The following is a 14,971-nucleotide window of genomic DNA, read 5'->3' on the forward strand; positions in this document are numbered from 1 at the left end:
TCATGGCTACAAGTTAAATAGAGAGAGCAGATCATTCAACGGCTATATTGGACCAGGTAACTAGACTGGACCAAGGGTAGGAAAATAATTAGTTAAAAAGTTAAAAATTTATGTTAGTTCTGTTTATTTCCATTTGTAACCGTTTGTATAAATCAATAGACCCTTATTTTTATTATTATTAAAACCATGTAAACTATATATTAATATTAATATAGGTTTAATTAGGTGGATAACCTAGCTAGTTAGATAAATATTTAACTAACCCAAATGGAGAATAAATTAAAGTCAATTCACTTAATAATTTAATCTATTTATATTTGTATTTTTAGTTTAATCCCATTATTAATTGTAAAAATACAAATATAAATAGATTAAATTATTAAGTGAATTGACTTTAATTTATTCTCCATTTGGGTTAGTCAAATATTTATCTAACTAGCTAGGTTATCCACCTAATTAAACCTATATTAATATTAATATATAATTTACATGGTTTTAATAATAGAAAAATAAGGGTCTATTGATTTATACAAACGGTTACAAATGGAAATAAACATAATTAACATAACTTATTAATTATTTAACTAATTATTTTCCTGCCCCTGGTCCAGTCTAGTTATCTAGTCCAATATAGTCGTTTCTTGGTCAAATATAGTTGTTTCCTGGTCAAATATAGCTGTTGAATGATCTGCTCTCTCTATTTAACTTGTAGCCATGATCTGGTTCTTCAACTTGTCCTGACGATGAACACACCGGTTGGTTCGAAACGCGTCGACAAATGAATTACGATGTGATTTTTACCGAAAAATCTTCTCTATAAATTTGATATGGATCACCGAATCCTAAATTCAGCAGTGTCTTAGTTTCTCTATAAAATCATTCCTTGTAAAAGTGATTGTTGCTGAATATTGATAAAACCCTCATCTGCTGCACCAGTTTTCCCACATTGGGTTTTTTCCAAGGACAATTATCCAAAAACTGCTATGTTGATGTGAATAGTTCTTGTGCTTGTTATTTTCTCTATGAAATTATGTGATAACTGCAGTAGAAATTATTTTAATATTTGTTGAAGGGATTTCGTAAATAACTTATTGTGAGAAATAAGTAGGTGAAATAAATCAGTTACTACAGTAGAATTTTGAGTTAGAAATTTTCACATTTTATTCTTTCGAATAAGTTTGCCATAGTAGTAAAGACTTCATTCTATTTTTTCAAAGGGATGGTTGAGTTTTAGCTTCTTTGATTATGCAAATAAGCCATGTGCAGAAGCATATGTATGGAAAAGGATGTTGGGAGGAATTTCCCTACTTCTACTCATTTGCCTCATCATTAAATCGCAATGAGGTTTGTTGTGGTAGCCAATGGTTGTCATTGATAGATCAGCTAAAGGAGCTTAGATGCACCATTCATGAATCAGCACATTATGAGAATGTGGAACAGAAGGAAGGAGCCTAAGGATTGGTATTTGACAACATCACAGTCCAATTCGAACCATTGGTTTCACGCGACCATAAACCTGTCTGACATAAAAACACTGAAGTTATTGGGCAAGCAAAGAAATGCTTACGAATGGCTCATTAATGGTATGTCCACACACAAAAGAAGAGACATTGAAGAAGATTTTCAACGCCTCATGTTTAATCTTCCTTCAATGGTGTGACGGTCTTAAGGAAGAGATGGTTAATCATCCACATGGGTATCAAACTATTGATCGTCAAAAAAATCACTCAATGATAGGAAAGATTAGTCACTTTTTGAACTACGAATTGTTGATGATCAATAAATACGAAAGAGATATCCATAGTTCATAGCACAGTAGTTCATATGCCTTTGCTCAATATTCAGTATTATGACAGTGAGAGCTGCCCCAAGGGCCAAAAGAGAAAATGACATGATTAAACACTTCTACCCTGTGGATGACGTACATGTTTTCCAAGAAGAACAAGCTAACTTCCACGAGTTCTTTACCATATCATCTCTCATGCTATTGAACAATCAAGGAATTGAAATCATGAAACCGCTAAATGAATTCTGAGACAACTCTGTTGAGCAATGAATCAGGGTAGAGTCACATGTTATTGGGAACGTAAATAAGGAATTAATAATTCAGTCCTAGTCACCACGATCCCAGTGTACCACAAAGATCAATTGGAAGGAATCAAGAAGTTGACAAAGAAGGCAATCCTGAGATAGCCAAGTGTTGAGATCAATTTACACAAGTTATTGATTTTCCCAGCCATCTATGAAGAAGAGTCATTCTCCTAGAGACAACATGAACATTGGATTTCTACTGATCCATGGACTGCATTAAATCTGAAAAAAAAGGACCTCCATGTGGGAGACTTTGTTTTAAAGTCTGACAAGCAACATGAAGAGAAGGGTGAGAACACAAAATTCAGAAACCTATGGCTTGGTCCATATCAATTTGCTGAAAAAATAGGATTTGGCACATATAGATTACAAAGCTTGGAAGGTGCAATTGATTCCTTTCTATCTAAATGCCAATCCTAAAGCAGTACTTCACCTGACTACTTTCATAAGAAGTTTCACCTATCATAGTTTCGTTGTCTTTTATTTGTTGCATCTGTTTTGCTTGTGTCAATTTGATTTGAGTTTAACTTTAAGAATTTGTACTGCTTTGTTTGGATTTCCCTTCACATGATTGCATTTACTTTAGGATGGTTCGCATGTTTTGAATTTTGTTATTTTCCCTTGAACATTTTAGAGGTATTGAGTTTTCATCATCTAGTGGAACATAACATCTAGTTATTAGCTATGTTTCCCCTTTAGGGGTAACTAGTTCTAAAACCACCACCCTCTTGTCTGGGTGTGGTATTGTTCTTTGCATGAACTCTATTGCTCACATCCTCCAACTTAGACTTGCTCTTCTAATTATCTTTTAGATATATCATGATCATACCTCACATCACTCACTTCTATTAGATGCCTCAGCCACGACTGGCAAATGGTAAATCATGCCTTCATGTTCATGGTCATGGTACTTTGGTTTAGTTTGCTTTACTTCACTTGTTGTGCTATATTCTCGTGAATGGATTTAAGTCTTAGACATTGTGTTATAGCCTATGATTTAACTATAAAATGCACTCGCAGATGGTACATCATGCTTTCCTGCTCATGGTCATGGTGCTTAATATAGTTTTCTTTACTTCACATGTTGTGCTATATTCTCATGCATGGATTTAAGTCTTAGACATTGTGTTATAGCTTATGATTCAACTATAAACATAGTAAACACTAAGTGTGATCTAATAACATTTCACAACAAAAATGAATTTACTAATCTTGCCTCATCATAACATATGGAATGTAATTTTCATTTAAATAAGTGTCATCATGTAATGACCCACCTATAGCTATAAATAAAGTACAAGTATTAGCATACATACGAGGCCTCCATACAATAGCTACGTATGCATGGACCCGCATGTAACGCACTATATATATGATACACCCTCAAACAAACAGAAAACGTTAGTTTTAATGTTAAATTTTAATTTGTAAATTAAAATTTATGAAATTAATTAAATTAATTAAATTAATACATTAAAATAATAAATAAACTTTATCAAATCAAATTTACATATTCGAATAAAATCACCAAATCAAATAAGATTTTGTTTTATAAAATCAACATGTATCAAATTTAGGACACGAAGATGGAGGGAGGTGGTGAATGGAGATTTAAAAGACGGAAGGTTATCTTGAGAGAAGGGGGAAAGAAATGAATAATCAGAGGGCGGTTGGAGGAAGTACAGTTGAGAGGAGGAAAATTTGTAACACGAAGTTATCAACAGTAAGGACTGAGCCTTGTTTGTTCTGAAGTTTTTGGGCACAGGGGGACAGATTGCAACAATTGAGAAGCAATCTGGACTGAGTACCTAGGTTGTACTTAGTTTGGCTGGGAGGTTATGGTCTTTTGGTAACGGGAACGAGAACTGGAGCAATTCCAAAGCCTCTTCGTCCGCAGGAAACCAGGTAGGTACTTCTCATCAAATCAATCAATTTGATATATGAAATTTTGTTAAATTTTAAAGCAGGTTCATGAAGATTTCATATTCTGTTTAGAGTAATTAGTTGTTTAAATTATTTACAGTCTTTACATTTGGTATCAGAGCCATGTTCAAACTCTAGAATCTGTCAAGTCTGTTAAGATAAGGTTGCCTGATCTAAAAACCTCTAAAAAAACAAAGAACAAAGAGCCATTCTTCAAACCCTTGGGATCCAAAAGGCCCATTAAATCATACTCCTTGCTACCTGCCTATCAATAAGAGATGGATGTTACCTATTCATGGTTTCGGATTGAATAGATGGACTAAGACCCTTGCTTATCTTGCTCCTTGTTTGAAAATGGCATAATTGGACGATTAATTGTCGAGAGGGTTTTCTTTCCTAACAATTAGGTTGAGCTTCAGATTCTGTAAAAACAACCATAGTCACACTTTTCTCTAAATTCAACTCGTTGCTTCAATTATGAACGACTGCGCTAAACTGCTTATCACAGACACAAAAGATGTAGTGTTTAATATCTGGATAACAGTAATGAAGAGAAACTCTCTACCAATAGCACAAATGAACTCAAGAAAATTCCCAACGAACTCTCTGTGGACTCAGAGTATCAATACAGGAAATCTCTGACTTTGTCCAGTCATTCACTCAAATCTGGATGTCTCTGTAGGGTCATTTACAGCAAAATATCTGTAAACAATATATATATATATATATATATATATATATATATATATATATATATATATTCCAAAATGTTGTTAACAGGGCACAAAATGGGCAGCAAACTTCATTTTATGAAAGCAGCAAAGATCAAGAAGTCGAGAGAGGGATTATTCCCTTCATCTCAAAGAGAAGGCCAAGATTTAAAAAAATAAATAATAATATAAATAAAAAAGGGGTTTCAACTACAAATAAGAAAAAATATAAAAATATAATATAAAAAAAACGCACTTTAGAAATTATCGAGACACATTAAAAACACTCGATTAACAGTCTCAGGGTTTGAATCGGATTGAGTCATAGAGCGAACTTGAAACCTCTTCTTCGTGCAATTTCTCATCACAACCCGCCTACACAAGGCACAAGAGTCACATTAGCATTACTAATGCTTAATGATATTGCAAGATCACACGTTAGCTTCAATTACTCGCACCATTTTCCAAGCAATGAGGCATAATAGTGAAGGTAGATGCATTATGTCTCTACAACAACACGGGCCACCGAAAATTTATAAATGTTTTGCGTACGGTGTCAAGTATCCAGTTAACAAGCTAAGCTTTGAGCCACGGGGAAATATCATAAAACAACCAGACGCCAATCACCTCCGTAAAGTATGCCAGCGTGTTATTATGGAGACGCGCGTACCAAACTTAATTATCGTGGAATCCTAAAAAGGCTTAATTATATTATTTATCAAGCAAATTATATTTAAATTAAATCATTAATAATCGATATGAATTCATTTAATATATATTAAACTATCTCCTAAGTCATTTTATATATATTTTGATGTTTTCAGAATTACATCTAATCAAACTCAATATCGACCACTAAATTGCATAAATGTCTTTTAATATTATAACAGTATCGATGGCTCAAAGATAGAGACAGAAAATACCAACTATCTTAGTAACCACAAGGTCAATAAAATGGATATTATTTTATTCTTAAATCAGAATATGGAGAGCCGCAACATTGAATAGGCTTCCAGGTTATAATAACTTTCCATAAATTTATATCGGTGTCACCGAAGTTTTTCATAAAGTATGTATAGAAAAAATATATATATATATATATATATATAAATTATTAAAGGTTTGGAACTAATATAATATATCATATTATATTATATTTTTTATTATTTTATATATAGTTAAGCATAAATATTTTAGACTATATTATTTATGCTATGTTAAAAAAAAAAACTAAGGTTTATCAAGACCCATGCATTAGAATAAGTATTATTACGCATTAGGATAGAATTCCCTGCATTAGGACAAGGAGGTCGCGAGACCACCCTCCTTGACCTCGATACCAGTAAGACCTGCCTAGCAGGTAAAAATAGCAAAAAAAACTATACCCGTTTGTAAATTTGAAATTGCAAAACTATATGTTAAATCTGAAAGTATACCTCAAATTTTTACAAATTTTATTATGTATATAGGAAACACTACGATGGTAAGGACATATCAGCGACGACGACGTGATCGGGTAGCATCACCGTCATTAATGCCGCCACCATCGTCATCACCATCTCCATCGCCACCACCATCATCATCGCCTCCATCGAGACCATCATCAACACCAATCGCTCCAGCACCAGAGTTGACTGTGATAATGCACTCATTAGAAGCCTTATTGGAAACATTAAAAGGGTCAACAATGGCTAAGACCAAAGAAGAACCTCAACCCTTAGCAACCAATTCAGTAGAACCAAAGAATTTTGAGTATAAAAGATCAAAGGAAGATATTTCTAGGGAGCTACAGAAAATTAAACTCCCAGAATTTTCAGGAGGTCGAGCTGGAGAACGTGCTGAGGCATGGTTAGAAGGAATGAACAGATGTTTTAAATTAAGAGAGTACTCTTCTTCAAAAACAAAAATTGTTGTATTTCAATTAAAGGAAAGTGCCTTGATTTGGTGGGGAAATCTGGAAAAACAACTACACCTCACAACGGATAATGTCCCTTGGGAATTGTTTGAGGAAAGATTCCGTGCTAAGTATTTACCTCCATATTTTCAAGAACAACAAGCCGGAGCCTTTCATACATTAATTCAAGGTAATAAATCAGTGGAAGAATATGAAATAAGGTTTATGGAGCTTGTGAAATACATTCACTACTTAGATTCTGATGAACGTCAAGCTGAACGCTTCATATTTGGGTTAAATCCTCGCATCAAGGCCTTGGTTAGGATGTGGAAACCATCATCAGTAGCCGAGGCAGTAGAATGTGGCCATTATGCAGAAGATCATCTAGGAACTAAAAAGGATGTCGGACCAGCAGAACCTCTACAATCAGGGTTTTCAAGAAAAACTCCCCGCAATTTTTTCAAGGGAGGTAGCTCAAGACCACCTTATGGTAATAGATTTACCCCAAGAAATGTAGGAACAAGAGCTCCCATGGCAATTAATACTATAGCCACTGAATCATCAAACACAAGTCCATGGAAATCTCATGGAACTGCTAATAGAGGAAGAAATTCGAGAGGAATCGGTATGAGAGGGCGAAGCTCTTTATCTAGAAACTCACAATATGATTCAAGAGGACTGACCCAAGTTAATTGTTGGGGATGTGGAGGACCACATTTTCAACGTGATTGTCCAGAAGCTTCATCAAGTATATTACAAAGGGCAGAAAAAGAACCAATATCAAATACTCAAGGCAATCATAGAATCCATGTAGTAGTCAACAACAATCAAGCAGCACACCAGTCCACTGTAGTGGAATCCTCAGGTATTATTAATGGTATAAAATTCAAAATCTTATTTGATATTGGTGCCACAGATAGTTTCATTTCATCATATGCATTAAATAAATGTGGGCTGGCAGCTCGCAGGCAAAATGATTTCAGACAGGTAGAAATGGCCTCAAGAGAACTCCAATCCGTAGACTTAAGTGTGGATCAATGCAAAATTGATCTAGGGGTCTGTTCGACTAAATTGAAAGTTTATGTTACAACTCTAGGAACTTATGATCTTGTCATAGGTATGGATTGGTTAAAAGCTCATCAAGCTTGGGTAGATTGTTATGGAAAAAGAATTCTCGGTATAAATGATGAAGGAGAAGCGATCCAAATTCAAGGTATCAAGAGAAAAGTATCTTTACGCGACATATCAGCAATGAAAATGAAGTGCTGCTTAAGGAAAGGTTGTCAGGCATATATAATTCAACAAGTAAAGAAAAAAGACCATCCTTAGAACAATATCCGGTGTTAGCCGAATTTCCAGATGTATTTCCAAATGAATTACCAAGATTACCCCCTGAAAGAGAGCTAGAAATCACAATAGAATTGAAACCTGGTACTCAACCAATCTCTAAAACACCTTATAGAATGACAACTCCAGAACTTCAAGAATTACAAATTCAATTGAAGGAACTATTTGATATAAGACATATTTGACCCAGTATATCACCTTGGCGTGATCCTGTAATTTTTGTAAAGAAGAAAGATGGATCCTTAAAATTATGCATAGATTATCGAGACTTGAATCGAGCTATAGTAAAGAATCGATATCCTATGCCTCGAATTCATGACCTCTTCGATCAAATAAAAGGAGCTGCTGTTTTTTCAAAAATTGATCTTCGATTAAGCTATCATCAGCTAAGGATTTTTGAAAGCAATATTTCTAAGACTGCATTCCGAACACACTTTGGGCATTATGAATTTACTATGGCACCATTTGGATTAACTAATGCACTAGCAGTATTCATGAATCGTATGAACAGTGTTTTCCGCAAATATCTTGATCAATTTGTACAAGTCTTTTTAGATGATATTCCCATCTACTCTATGAATGAAAAAGAGCATAAAGACCATTTATGGATAGTATTATTTTGCCTCAGAAAACACCAATTATATGGAAAGTTATCCAAGTGTTCGTTCTTTCAGGAAAAGATTCATTACTTAGGTCATATCATATCAGGTGAAGGGATCTCAATAGACCCTAAGAAGGTAAAAGCAATCATGGAATGGCCAATACCAAAAAATGCACATGAAATACGAAGCTTTATGGGTTTAGCTGGTTACTACAGAAGATTTGTGAAAGGATTCTCCAAAATTGCAAAGCCGATTACAATTCTTCAACGTAAAGTTGTTAAGTATGAATGGACTGAGGAATGTAATAAAGCATTCTCTGAACTCAAAAGACTACCGACCAATGCACCAATCTTAAGAGTCCCTAATATGGACAAAGATTTTACGGTATGTACTGATGCATCCAAACATGGGTTAGGTGCAGTATTAATGCAGGATAGAGGAGTAATAGCGTATGTTTCAAGAAAGTTAAAGCCTCATGAAGAACTCTGCGCTACTCACAATTTAGAGTTAGCCGTTGTAGTCCTAGCTTTAAAGATTTGGAAACACTATCTAGTGGGGCAAAGTTTTACGCTTAAAAGCGACCATCAAAGTCTACAATATTTGTTCACCCAAAGAGACTTGAATGCTAGACAAAGAAGATGGAGTAAATTCCTAAGTGAATATGACTTTGGAATATCATATATTAAAGGAAAAGAAAATATAGTGGCAGATGCTTTAAGCAGAAGACCCTAGATATTTTCTCTCATACCTATCAAAGTAGACTTAAGGCAACGAGTACTAGAACATCTCATAAAAGATAGTTGGTATTTAAAGGTAAGATCTAGTCTTGAAAGTAAAAAAGCCAAAAGAATCTAAGTTTGAAGGATATGAACTAGAAGATGATGGAATCTTACAATTTCATGGAAAGATGTATATTCCTGATAATAGGGATCTTCGAGACACCATCCTTAAGGAAGCCCACAGAGCAGTATATTGTGCACATCCTGGAGTAAAGAAAATGTATACTGATACCAAGAAACTCTTCTTTTGGTCGGGCATGAAACGTGATATCGTTCAATTTGTTGCAAGATGTTTGGAATGTCAACAAGTAAAAGCTAATCATTGTCATCCAGCAGGTCTCTTACAACCTCACGACATTCCTATGACCAAATGGGAGATCATTTCTATGGATTTTATCACTAGGCTACCTCTTACTTCTCAAAGACACAATGCTATTCTGGTGGTAGTGGATAAATTAACAAAAAGTGCCCATTTCATTCCCGTAAGAGATACTTACAAAGTTGCTGACGTAGCTCGAATATTTAATGAAATTATCAGATTTCATGGAGTATCTAAAAAGATTATATCAAATAGAGATTCATGATTCACTTCAAGATTCTAGACTTGCATGGAGTCAGTCTTAGGAACTCGACTAAATTTGAGTACAGCTTGTCATCCTGAAACTGATGGGCAAACAAAAAGGGTAAATCAAGTACTTGAAGATATGTTGAGAATGTATGTTATGGATCGGCAATCACACTGGGAAAAGTACTTATCCTTAGTCGAATTTGCATACAATAACAGTTACCACAGTTCAATCGGAATGCCTCCATTTGAAACATTATACGACAGACCTTGTAGAACACCGTTAAGTTGGGACAAGTTACAAGATCGAGTGATAGTAGGGCCAGAATTAATCCAAGAAATGGAGGAGCAGGTAAAACAACTTAGACAGCAGTTAAAAGAAGCACAGGATAGACAAAAGAATTACGTTGATGCTCACGGAACTGATAGGAAATATGAAGTAGGGGATCAGGTTTTCATCCTCATCAAACCAAATAAAAGCACTATTTGATTCAGAAAAAGGACAAAGTTGTCACCCCAATTTATAGGACCATTTGAAGTCATGGAAAGAGTTGGACCTGTCGCCTATCGTCTTGCACTGCCACCTCACTTGCATAAAGATCATAATGTATTTCATGTATCTGTATTAAGGCATTACATAGCTGACCAATCTCATAACCTTCAATGGAAGGAACTGCTGGTATCAGACGAAGGAATCATATCGATCGAACCATTATGTATACTAGAACGTAGGGTTCAATAGCTCAGGAATCGTCTGGTAGACCAAGTTAAGGTCCAGTGGAACAAGTATAGTCCAGGATCAGCTACTTGGGAAGATACGGAAATAATATGTCAAAAATACCCCAACTTGTGTCAATTTTGATGAACTTTAAACCATATTTTGTATATATTTACTTTACTTTAATCCAGTGTTTTAAAAAATGGCAGGCTCGGAACTAACTTCGCCGAGTTGGTCTGAGCCACCCTTGGATTTTGTGCCCGGCCATTGAAGCGGTTCGGCCAGCCGGGTTAATACCGGCCGGCTGAGTTGTGTAAGGCCGAGTTGTTACACAACTCGGTCGGCTCGGCCGAGTCCTTATCAACCCGGCCGAGTTACGTATAGCGGCTAGTGAACCCAAAAAAAAGGCTTTTTTTATTTTTTTTTATTTTTGAGGACTCCCTGGGCTTCCCTGTCTGACTCATGGGTTTCCTGTCTGACTCTGATCCCTAGTATTGATATGTTATTCATGGTAATGTTAAATTCTTAAGTAAAAGTGACATTCTCCTTAATCTTCATTTTCATCCTTTTTCTTAATTTTTAACATTACCATGAAATGACTCGGGATGTTTGAAAGTGGTTCCAGCCTCATTGGATTTCATATGGAGAAAGTAGAATTTTAGATTTCATTCAAAATCCAGCAGACTTATCAGTTTTTCAGGATTTCAAGATTGGGGGATTGCAATGTTTCCATTGAATTTTGTCATGTATTAGGGTATGGAACTCGTATTTAATCAAGAGCACCAATCCCTCTATATACCTTGATGTTAGTGACATTGGTTGTCGAACTCCTCCAGGATTCGCTCCCAAACCAGGAGCTTCTGAAAATGTCGCTCCCGCTTCCGTTTTCACTCTCGCTCCCCACTTTCGCTTCTGCTCCCAAGTAACACTAAGCCAGATGATGTTGGCAACTCTAGCAGTAGCCAATAGTACTGATCACAGACTTTTGTTGTAGAGGCCATTTCTAGCCTCCTTGGTTATGTGTTTTTGTTTTGATCTCTATATCATCATCGTGTATGTATTGGACAGTGCACTGGGTGCCATTTTGATATAATGGATATATTCATGAGCCTACTTTGATCATATGTTGTCTTCTATCTATATTCTAGTGCTGTGTGTTTGGAAACATGAAAGAAAATCTTTAAAATTATGTGTTTTTATAAATAATAAATATTTAATTTATTTTTTACAACGACCGAGTCATTGAAATCGAGCCGGTCGAGTCAATACCGAGTCGAAGTCGGAGTCTGAGTCGGATTCGACCCTCGGCCGAGTCGGAGTTGGAATCGGATTTTTAAAACATTGCTTTAATCAGAAACTCAGAACCATTTTGGAATGATCACATACAAACGTGAATTTTTATGATATGTTATCTGTTTAATTCCACTGGTACGTGGATACCAAGACATAATATGTTATTGATCTTACTGAATTATAGTTATCAAAGTAAAGTTTAAATATTTGAGTAATTTTGCTTCTGATGAGAATTAAGATATTATAATTTTGTTTCATTTATGCATATCGATATGATTGATGAGATAGAAATAAAAGAATGATTACATTTTAATATGAAAGCTAATAACATGAGTAGGATATGGCCAAGTATGTTATACTGTAGTTAACATGTATGAATTATACATAAACTATTTATTTTGAATATATTGATGCACATTTTATAAATGTACGGACATGTGTGTATATTGCAAATAACATCGTTACCAAGGTGACCACGTGATGACAAAAACTTCAGAACAATTAAGGCTCAAAGAGATTCCATGATAGGGTGTTAACCCTGGTCCCACTAGGAGGGGTGGAGGTATTACCCACCGTTTATCCTCCGAAACCTGGAGTCATGGGAGGACTGTGCGAATCACGCTCCCCTAGACATGTGATGATGACTACCAGATGCCTACTGGGCAATCAGGTTGATATAATCGACATTGATACCCTTAAAAGCCTATGAATGGTTAGTCAGTATAGCTGATGCCATGGCATATTCTAGTAGAGGATGGATAGGATGGAAGCAGAAGAGATTAGGAAGGATAGGATGATTATAGAATAGTTGAGAAACCAACTGGGGCAGAACATGGATATTATAGTTGTAAAATTTTAAAAATATTAAAGAAAACAAATTCAATTTTGTAAATGTAAAGACTTATATACTCATAATCTAGGTTGCACGAAACGGGGAAACGGGTACGAGTTTCCGAAACGGGAAGCGATACGAAACGTGACCTCCCCAAATTTTGCAAACGGGGAAACGCGAATATATATATATTAGGACATTTAAGAAATATGTGCAATCATAAAGCATATATGATAGATTCTAATTTATTACATTATGATAAAATTGTCAATTGTCAATTCATAAACTATAAGTCTCTAAATTTACATCACATTTACTCATGAATGATCACATAATGAAAATAGAAATATCCAAAATCAGCCATGAGAAATTTCTAATTTCTTGTCTCGTGCTTGATTGGGAGTCTCCTCCTACCTAGTCGAACGACCTTAGTGCTCTTGATTAAATACAAGTTTCATACCCTAGTACCCTACATGCTCTTCATTATTGGGAGTCTCCCTTGCATAGAGGGCTTGGTTCTCTTGATTAAATACAAGTTCCATACCCTAGTACATGATAAAATCCAATGGAAACATTGCAATCCCCCTCAATCTTGAAATCCTGAAAAACAGATAAGTCTGCTGGATTTTGAGTGAGATCTAAAATTCTACTTTCTCCATATGAAATCCAATGAAGGTGAAACCACTCTCAAACATCCTGAGTCATTTCATGGTAATGTTAAAAATTTAAGTAAAAGGATGAAAATGAAAAATAAAGGAGAATATCACTTTTACTTTAAGAATTTAACATTACCATGAACTGCATATCAACACTAGGGCAAAAGTTAACTTTTATAACTTTAGACAGGCATCTAGAAGCAACTAGAAGTCACTAGGATAACCTAACAATAAATTAGAAAACAAATTAAAAAACACAAGTAAAACGCTGAAACGTGAGTCGTACGGCCCTGAAACGCGTTTCAAGTTGTACTGGCCATGTTTCAGTTTCGTGAAACGTGGCAGTACGGCCTGAAACGTGTTTCAGGGCCGTACCATACGCGTTTCAGCGTTTCGTACCTGTTTCCGTACGGAAACGCCCCCTTGCCCTACGTTTCCTGCAACATAGCTCATAATAATCATTAATATATTTTAGAAACCCTAACTTCGGGATGAAGTTTTTGGAAGGAGAGATGTATGTAATGACCCACCTATAGCTATAAATTTTAATTTGTAAATTAAAATTTATGAAATTAATTAAATTAATTAAATTAAAATTATAAATTAAAGTAATTCATTAAAATAATAAATAAACTTTATCTAATCAAATTTACATATTCGAATAAAATCACCAAATCAAATAAGATTTTGTTTTATAAAATCAACACATATCAAATTTAGGACACGGAGATGGAGGGAGGCGGTGAATGGAGATTTAAAAGACGGAAGGTTATCTTGAGAGAAGGGGGAAAGAAACGAATAATTAGAGGGCAGTTGGAGGAAGTAAAATTGAGAGGAGGAAAATTTGTAACACGAAGTTATCAACAGTGAGGACTGAGCCTTGTTTGTTCTGAAGTTTTTGGGCACAAGGGAACAGATTGCAGCAATTGAGAAGCAATCTGGACTGAGTACCTAGGTTGTACTTAGTTTGGCTGGGAGGTTATGGTCTTTTGGTAACAGGAATGAGAGCTGCAGGAATTTTGAAGCCTCTTCATCTGCAGGAAACCAGGTAGGTACTTTTCATCAAATCAATCAATTTGATATATGAAATTTTGTTAAATTTTAAAGCAGGTTCATGAAGATTTCATACTTTCTTCAGAGTAATTAGCTGTTTAAATTATTTACAGTTTTACACATCACATTTTGAGTCAAGTTGTGATATGAGAGATATGGTTAAGCTAACGTATTTCATATCCCAACCATACTTAACATTTTCCATTTTTATTTTTTCCCCTTTTCACTTCTGTTCCGTTCATAAAAAACTATTTTGACTCATGGTTGACCTTTAAAATGCCATATAGAAAGGTCTGGTGATGCAAACAAAAAGTCCATTTTATAGAAGCCTAAGTCAAATAAAGCCAAAAAGGCCATAGATTGAGAGCAAAAACTAAAAAATAAAAATAACGTTAGCGCTATGATACCTCACTATAAGGCCCATACCAATAAGTCTTATGCTTAATAATGCATATCCAAAGAAAGGACTAGGAAATCAAAGGAAATATAAAAAGGGGTAGTTAAATAA

General features: G+C 35.1%; 1 protein-coding gene across 2 annotated transcripts in view; it reads right to left on the reverse strand.

Annotated features, from left to right (window-relative positions):
- The window catches only part of LOC149187364 (TatD related DNase), a 242,224-nt gene that overhangs the window by 31,789 nt on the left and 195,464 nt on the right, over positions 1–14,971 (reverse strand). The window lies entirely within an intron of this gene.

Source organism: Pinus tabuliformis, chromosome 3_1 (assembly GCF_031772625.1).
Source record: "Pinus tabuliformis cultivar Carrire ecotype Pingquan chromosome 3_1, CPIR1, whole genome shotgun sequence".
Lineage (NCBI taxonomy): Eukaryota > Viridiplantae > Streptophyta > Pinopsida > Pinales > Pinaceae > Pinus > Pinus tabuliformis.